The sequence below is a fragment of the Chenopodium quinoa genome, unplaced genomic scaffold, assembly GCF_001683475.1.
Source record: "Chenopodium quinoa cultivar QQ74 unplaced genomic scaffold, ASM168347v1, whole genome shotgun sequence".
Classification (NCBI taxonomy): Eukaryota; Viridiplantae; Streptophyta; class Magnoliopsida; order Caryophyllales; family Amaranthaceae; genus Chenopodium; species Chenopodium quinoa.
In genome coordinates this window covers 6,282,456-6,289,191 of record NW_018742329.1, presented here as the reverse complement: position 1 = coordinate 6,289,191, position 6,736 = coordinate 6,282,456, and the positions used below count along the sequence as shown (strand labels likewise).

At 33.6% G+C, this 6,736-nt stretch overlaps 1 long non-coding RNA gene across 1 annotated transcript; it reads right to left on the bottom strand.

The window, feature by feature from the left end:
* Positions 1 to 4,838: 4,838 nt before the first annotated feature.
* LOC110689175 lies at positions 4,839 to 6,441 on the bottom strand. Its single transcript, XR_002504843.1, has 2 exons — positions 6,307 to 6,441; positions 4,839 to 5,156 (listed from the first exon to the last, which is right to left on the bottom strand). It is a non-coding gene; the product is annotated as an uncharacterized LOC110689175 (long non-coding RNA).
* Between the last annotated feature and the right edge of the window lie 295 nt (positions 6,442 to 6,736).

Below are 6,736 nucleotides of genomic sequence, written 5' to 3'. Positions count from 1 at the left end.
TTCAATAAATTAAAATACTTCGGTGTGTCCATGTAAGTTGTCTCAATTAACCACCCAATCTGGGTTATGGACATATTAAGAGCACTTAAAGCTCAACCTGCAAACATCAAGTAACAAGTCTACCAAAGCATCTCATAACCATATAAATTAGAGGATTATCAAGCCAGATCACTTCAGGACGTAGACTCAATTTTTTAAACTTCGTCACTAGAATAATTTAAAATACCCCACAGGATCTTAAATATATTCTCTTAGACAATCAAGCACTTACCTGTGCTTCATCCTAGTATAAGGACCTGCTTGATTCTTCTTTTCTTTCACGTGCTCTAACATGAGTATCATCTCCACAAGATCTGTCTAACTTTGTCACTACATCTGTAGTTCCTGACAACATACATAGACATTTGTGAAAAATAAAGTAGCGAACATGAGGATCAACTTACCCCCACAATGGACAAACTTCCAGATATACTATTCTCAAGCATATCAGACTCAAAGAGAGTGCACAACTTGCGTTAACATGCTTCTTTCCACAACTAGTCAATCAGGTTTATCCATATGGTTCAGGAATTTTCCATTCACCACTACATGAATATATAAACCACACAACAAACATCTAAATACAACTTTCGATCAAGAAAGTAAAACCAAGATGATATAACACTAGTTTAAGCTTTAATCCAATACACCTTAGATGATGAACTCATCAACTTTACTGGCAGAATAAAGCTTAGGAAGCAAGAACAAATCCTATGAACGAGCAAAACTAACATGTCATGTCATAGGAAAACATATACTTGAGACACTTCAAGGATTTAACATATCAAGCTCGTACATGATAAACGTAGCAGATATTCAGCATACATATCACCCACAGTCCCACAAGCCTTCATGCTTTACGTGAAACATATCTAGAAGTCAATTCTTTATTATTGGAAACCCCCACATCAAAAATACCACATGAAAATAATCATGAACCAGGTAACAAATTAGGAAGTATAAACAAAATTCTTGGGTGAAATACTTACTAAACAAATAAACAACTGATACATATCTGCAACCCCCACAATACTAACATTCACAGAATATTAAAATTTTAAAGACATATGGAATGTCGATTCCCATCCTTACCTCATGTGGGGCACTTACACTTCAAATTAGCATGGCCATTATAGCTTTGCTAAGTCAAGCCCTTTTTAATTTTGCTAATAAGCCCGGAAATCAACTTGGTCTCATCTAGACCATCAACAAGAAATAATTGCTACACCTCTAGCAAATTAAATACATTTCAAGTTCGAGAACAAAGCTAATTAAGATCACAAGAATTAAAAGAAACAATAATTCTAAATCCCTTTTTTAATCTAAAAAAGAGACACTTACAAGCTTATCACATACTCCGTGCTCAACAAAACATTGTCCATGATTAGGAAAAATAACAATTTAAAAACACTATCATACGATAGAACACATGTTATCCCTAATCTACTAGGACAAAACACATTAAAGTCCATGAACATAAATAGAATACCATTGGACAAAACATACATTAGCAGAAATAAATTACTTGCAAAACAATAAGCAAATAGCCACAGATAAACATCTTTTACGGAGACCTTCCTCCTCAATGTCACTCCTTTACAAGAGTAAAACTAACATACTAGTCAGTTACAAGATCTAACTCACCTCACCCGCACATATCATTGCATTAGCTCATAATAATAAAATTATGCACATTTACAGGGGCACATAATAATAGACACCATATTACGTAAAGTTAGAAATAATTATTTGAGAAGGACTTATCTGATTTTGTGCATGTACCAAAGCTATTGACGAGCCTAGCTAGATGATTATATTCTGAAACATCTAGCAGCAACATCTTTAATGTCGCGATACCCACAGACGTATGGAATCGGCTAACTCCAGCTTCGGCTCAAACAATCTTGAAATTAATCCACTTGATGCAGGAACATCAACTATTATATTTCATGAATTTACAATCACGAGACCATGCGACACAGTTGACTTAATAATTTCATTATTTATAATCAACACAAGCACTAGCGCTCCTCTTTGATTCACAGACTCACTTGAGTGCCATTAAACTATAATTTAACCAATAAATTAAATCCACCAACTTAATGGAAATTTCGCCTTATTAGGCATATATTCTATTCAGAGGGTTGTCGGATAAAAACTCCATGATTAACCGACTTAAATAACAAGAATGATTCTTGATTGAATCGATCAAAAAATACTGCACCCAAATTTAATCTTGATACTCGCTAAGTTGAGTACAAAAAACCGTAAATCCAAAAGAGTTCCTAAAATAAGATTAATTTTTTTTTTCCGAGTAGTACACGATGATTAATATCTCAATCTCCAAAACAATATTTTTCCCAAATTCAAGAAATCAACAGTATAAAAATTTAATATATTTCGCTTCTAAATTGTTGGTAAAATATCTGTCGATTCCAATAACAAAAATAGAGAAGATGAAAGGGAAAATACTTAATTGAAGATCTCAAACTCACAGTCGCGCCTTGGAACAATAATCCACTGTCTTAGAAGCGAAATACGCTACCACCGGTACAGGTTTCCTGATGACGCACGCCCCCCAAGTTTATCGTAACTCTCCCCGTAATTCATGCACCCGAACCTGAAGAGTGGAATTGCTCAAGAACTGTTCAGATCTCAAAAAGTAGGTTTGCGTTTTTCGGCTAGAAAGTGAATAATTCTCATGAAAAGGCAAGGCTCTTATTTATATGAGTCCCAGAAAAGGAAACACGCAAAGAAAATCGACCTAGGAAAAAAGGCGGACCCGATTGGGCGAGCTGCCACCCGATCGGGCGCGAGATTAAGTTTCTCCAGACCTGGTGTCGCGCCCGATCGGGCAAACACCGCCCGGTCGGGCGATCTAGAAACCCTATCCCGAGCGAGCCATCGGGCGAAGCCGCCCGATCGGGCTCGTCAAAAACTCGAGTCCGCCGCCCGGTCGGGCGAGGGCCGCCCGATCGGGCGCGAGAGTTCTCCTATTTTCCTTAGCCACCTCCGCCAAGTCGGGCGAACCACCACCCGATCGAGCACGAGAATCCGTTTGCATTACCTATTTCCAACAACCCTGATTTGGGGTCAAGGTGTTACACTTTTCCTTGTTTTGTAGGGGTTTTCTTAAAAAGTATGTAGAGTTAGCAAGGAAGTTGGAGTTGATATGTTGGAAGAGCTATAAAGCATAAAGGGCAGCCTAGTCCGCACCCTGCTTGCGGCCTACCACAACATACTATAGCCTTCGTGCGACACACTTCACAAAGGAGCGAGACACACATAGCTTGCAGCCTACTCCACAAAAATAGTGCAGCTCACGACTCTATAATGCAACATAGCTTAGTTGCGGCCTCCTACTTATTGACAAAATTAAGTTGTAATATAGGGTTTTTAGATTCGTAATTCTAAGAGAGGATGATTACTATTTTCCTTGCATATAAATAGGTTTTAGATAGTCTTCTATTTACCACTTCCACACATTATTTAGAGAGTATTGTATTACATTCTTCTACATTAATTCTAGGGCCTTTTGTTTGCAAGATTTAAGATTGCATTCATATAATTATTAATTTCAAGTATTATTTTCTCCTCTTAATCCTCTTATTTTTATTATTATTAATCATGTCTTAGCTTCTTTCGTCCTTGATTTCATTAAGATGCATGAGTAGCTTTCCAATCTGAGATTTAGCAAAAATCGAATATGATTGATGCATGAATTAATTGATCTCTTAATTCTCCAATAATATTTGTATTTTGACATAATTTATTATTGATTGTGCTTATGCCAATACTAGGTTAGGGATAATTAGAACTATTATTGTTATTTAACCATTGTTCTAATTACAATAGGAGTTGGGTTTTAACGAATTTGAATACATCAATTTAAGGTTTGAAGTTCTTCACGGAAGTAGTTGAATGGATAATTAGCAAACTAAATTATGTGCTTCATTCCTTAACTTGCATGTTTCCACGAAAATAGGTTTAATTGTGATTAGAAAGTCATTGATAACTCGGAAGAGACCTTTAGAATTGTCTAGGGATTGCTTTTCCTCGATCCTATCGATTCAATTATATGTTAGGGGTAAAACGACTATTATATTGAATATATTCGTGGTGAAGCTTGATTTTGGATGCTTTTTATCATAGTATTTCCCTTATTATTCAGTTTATTTGCATTAGATTAAATAGGATTTTTATTATTTGAATTGATTGCTTGCTTAGTAATTACTTTACTCTAACAATTAGTTAAATCATAGTCTCTTACCACCGTCAACAAATTCCCAAAATCACTTTTTCTTAAATCGATCCACTTTTTACACCGTTACCACAGTGTCCCTTATGCATATTCTGAAGTCCATGTCGAAAACACTTACCCTATTTGTGAAGCCATCCATTGTGATTGCTTTAAAGTCACATTTCAATCGATTGAGATTAAGATCGTCGATTGTGTTTTTCATCCGACCGATAGAATTAAGAGAAAGTTGTATAAAAAAGTAAACAGTCAACCAACATTACCTCCTTCCAGAGGCGGAGCTACAGGGGGGCTAGCAGGTAAGTGTAACACTTATTAAAAATGGAGAGAGTATTACTTATTTATTTGTTTAACATTCTAGTACGAATTCCATTCCAAAATATTGATAATGTAAGAGATATACTGCAAAAAGATTGATGACTGTAATACAAATGTGGATGGGTGTAAGAAATACTGAGTGAATGGTGTAATTATTGTGAGATAAGTGGGGTATGACAAAAATGGTTTACCGAAATTGTAAAAATAAAAAGTAATAGCGTAATAAAAATAGGAAAACGATATACATAGCCTTTAGGACTATATATATATATATATATAAACATTTAATATCCTCTACAATATTGTTTAAATTTAGGAGTCTATTTAAGACTTATATAGTTATATGTAGCCTTAAGGGGCATCTATATCATTACCCTTAAAAATATAAAATGTACTCCGTATGAAATTGGATATCTCTAAATCAAGAACATTAGGTTGCATTAATTACACCCTTGACACGGAACAGCTGGATACCCAGGAACTGTTTGAACCGGTGGATTAGGATAGTACACAACAGGATTACCAGCACGCGTCACAGCATCTGTAAAAAAAACAAAAAGAATAAACTAGTCAAAATACGAAAAGTTCAGAAATTATAAATGTAGAATGATCCAAACTTAAAAGTTCATTGATTTTAAATCAAATGAATATCACTTTTTTCTTTTTACTTGGAATACTTTTAATCTTTTCACTTTTTATTGCGTTATTTCACTCACTAGTAGAGTTAATTGCCAATATGCAAAAATTATAAAAAGTTTGGTACTCCGTATCATGCATGCAAGCATAAATTGTTGTAAAATAAGATGTTTTCAAGACTACATAAAAGAAAGAAACAATAAGATCAAAAAAGTCGATCTTATAATCAATGGAACAAATATTTTTTTGACGACGTGAGATTAATGGAACAAATATGGTGTCTTGATGCAAATCAATAACTTAAAAACGAAATTTTGGCGTAATCGTGATATCTAATTGTATTCGCCGGCACGTTCTCTAAGGTTCACACACCACTCTAGCTCAATCAATAAACTTATGCTTAAAGAGAGGAATGTGTTTAGCTTTAATGTATTTGGATGTAATCCTGTGCATGTATTAGAAAATGTAAACTGATTTTCACAACCATGGAATATAAAATCAAACAGTAAAATACCAAAGGTTGGAGAATCCAAAAGGACAAAGCCTCAAACAAGGTAAGAGGAGTTAATTACCTCCTTTAAACATCCCATTAAGTGGGAGTTACTGGAAGGTTACTCAAGGTATCTCTACGTTTAAAGAGAATCCAAATGGGAGCTCTCCAAAAGGACAAAGCCTCAAGTAAATGCAAGCTAATATTATTTTTTGTCTTACTTGATTTAACAGGAAATAAATAAATAATTGATTAAGAATTGCTTTCAAAAAAAAAAAGGAAAAATGATTAAGAAGGCATAGCTTTCAAAAAAAAAAAAAGCATTATGTATGAGATTCAGTCCCTACGCTTTGACTCGCTTTTATGATTTATAAATACGATAAATCATATTCATGTGGGATCTTGTTTGAATTGCTTTAATGTATATTTTATTAATATCCACTTTTTATAATTTAACGATGTTAATAATTAGAGATATTAATCGTTAAAAATATACGTTGATAAGCGTGATAATAGAAAGGTATCAACTAAAAAAATATGAGATTGCAAAGAATAAGAAGCTTACGCGTCTTTTTAGTTGAGAAAGGTTCTGCTAGCTGACGAGCTGAAATTTCGCTAGGGACTAGAAAAAGAACAGCAAATATAATGGTAATAAGAAAGACCTTTGATGAAGCCATTTTAATTCACAGTTACAATTCAACTTGTTTTTGGGTGATACAAGTAGATCTTATATTTATAGCCACTGTGACCTCAAAGACTGGGACCACAGTCAAATATATTTAAAATAAATAAATAAATAAAAATAAATAAATAAATAAATAAATAATATATATATATATATATATATATATATATATATATATATATATATATATATATATATATATATATATAGTTCATAAGTTTCAATTTACTTGACCTATAGTCATATGACACGCAATTAAAAGAGTTAATTAAAGAAGACAAACGATATTTTTAATACAAAAATTTAGAAC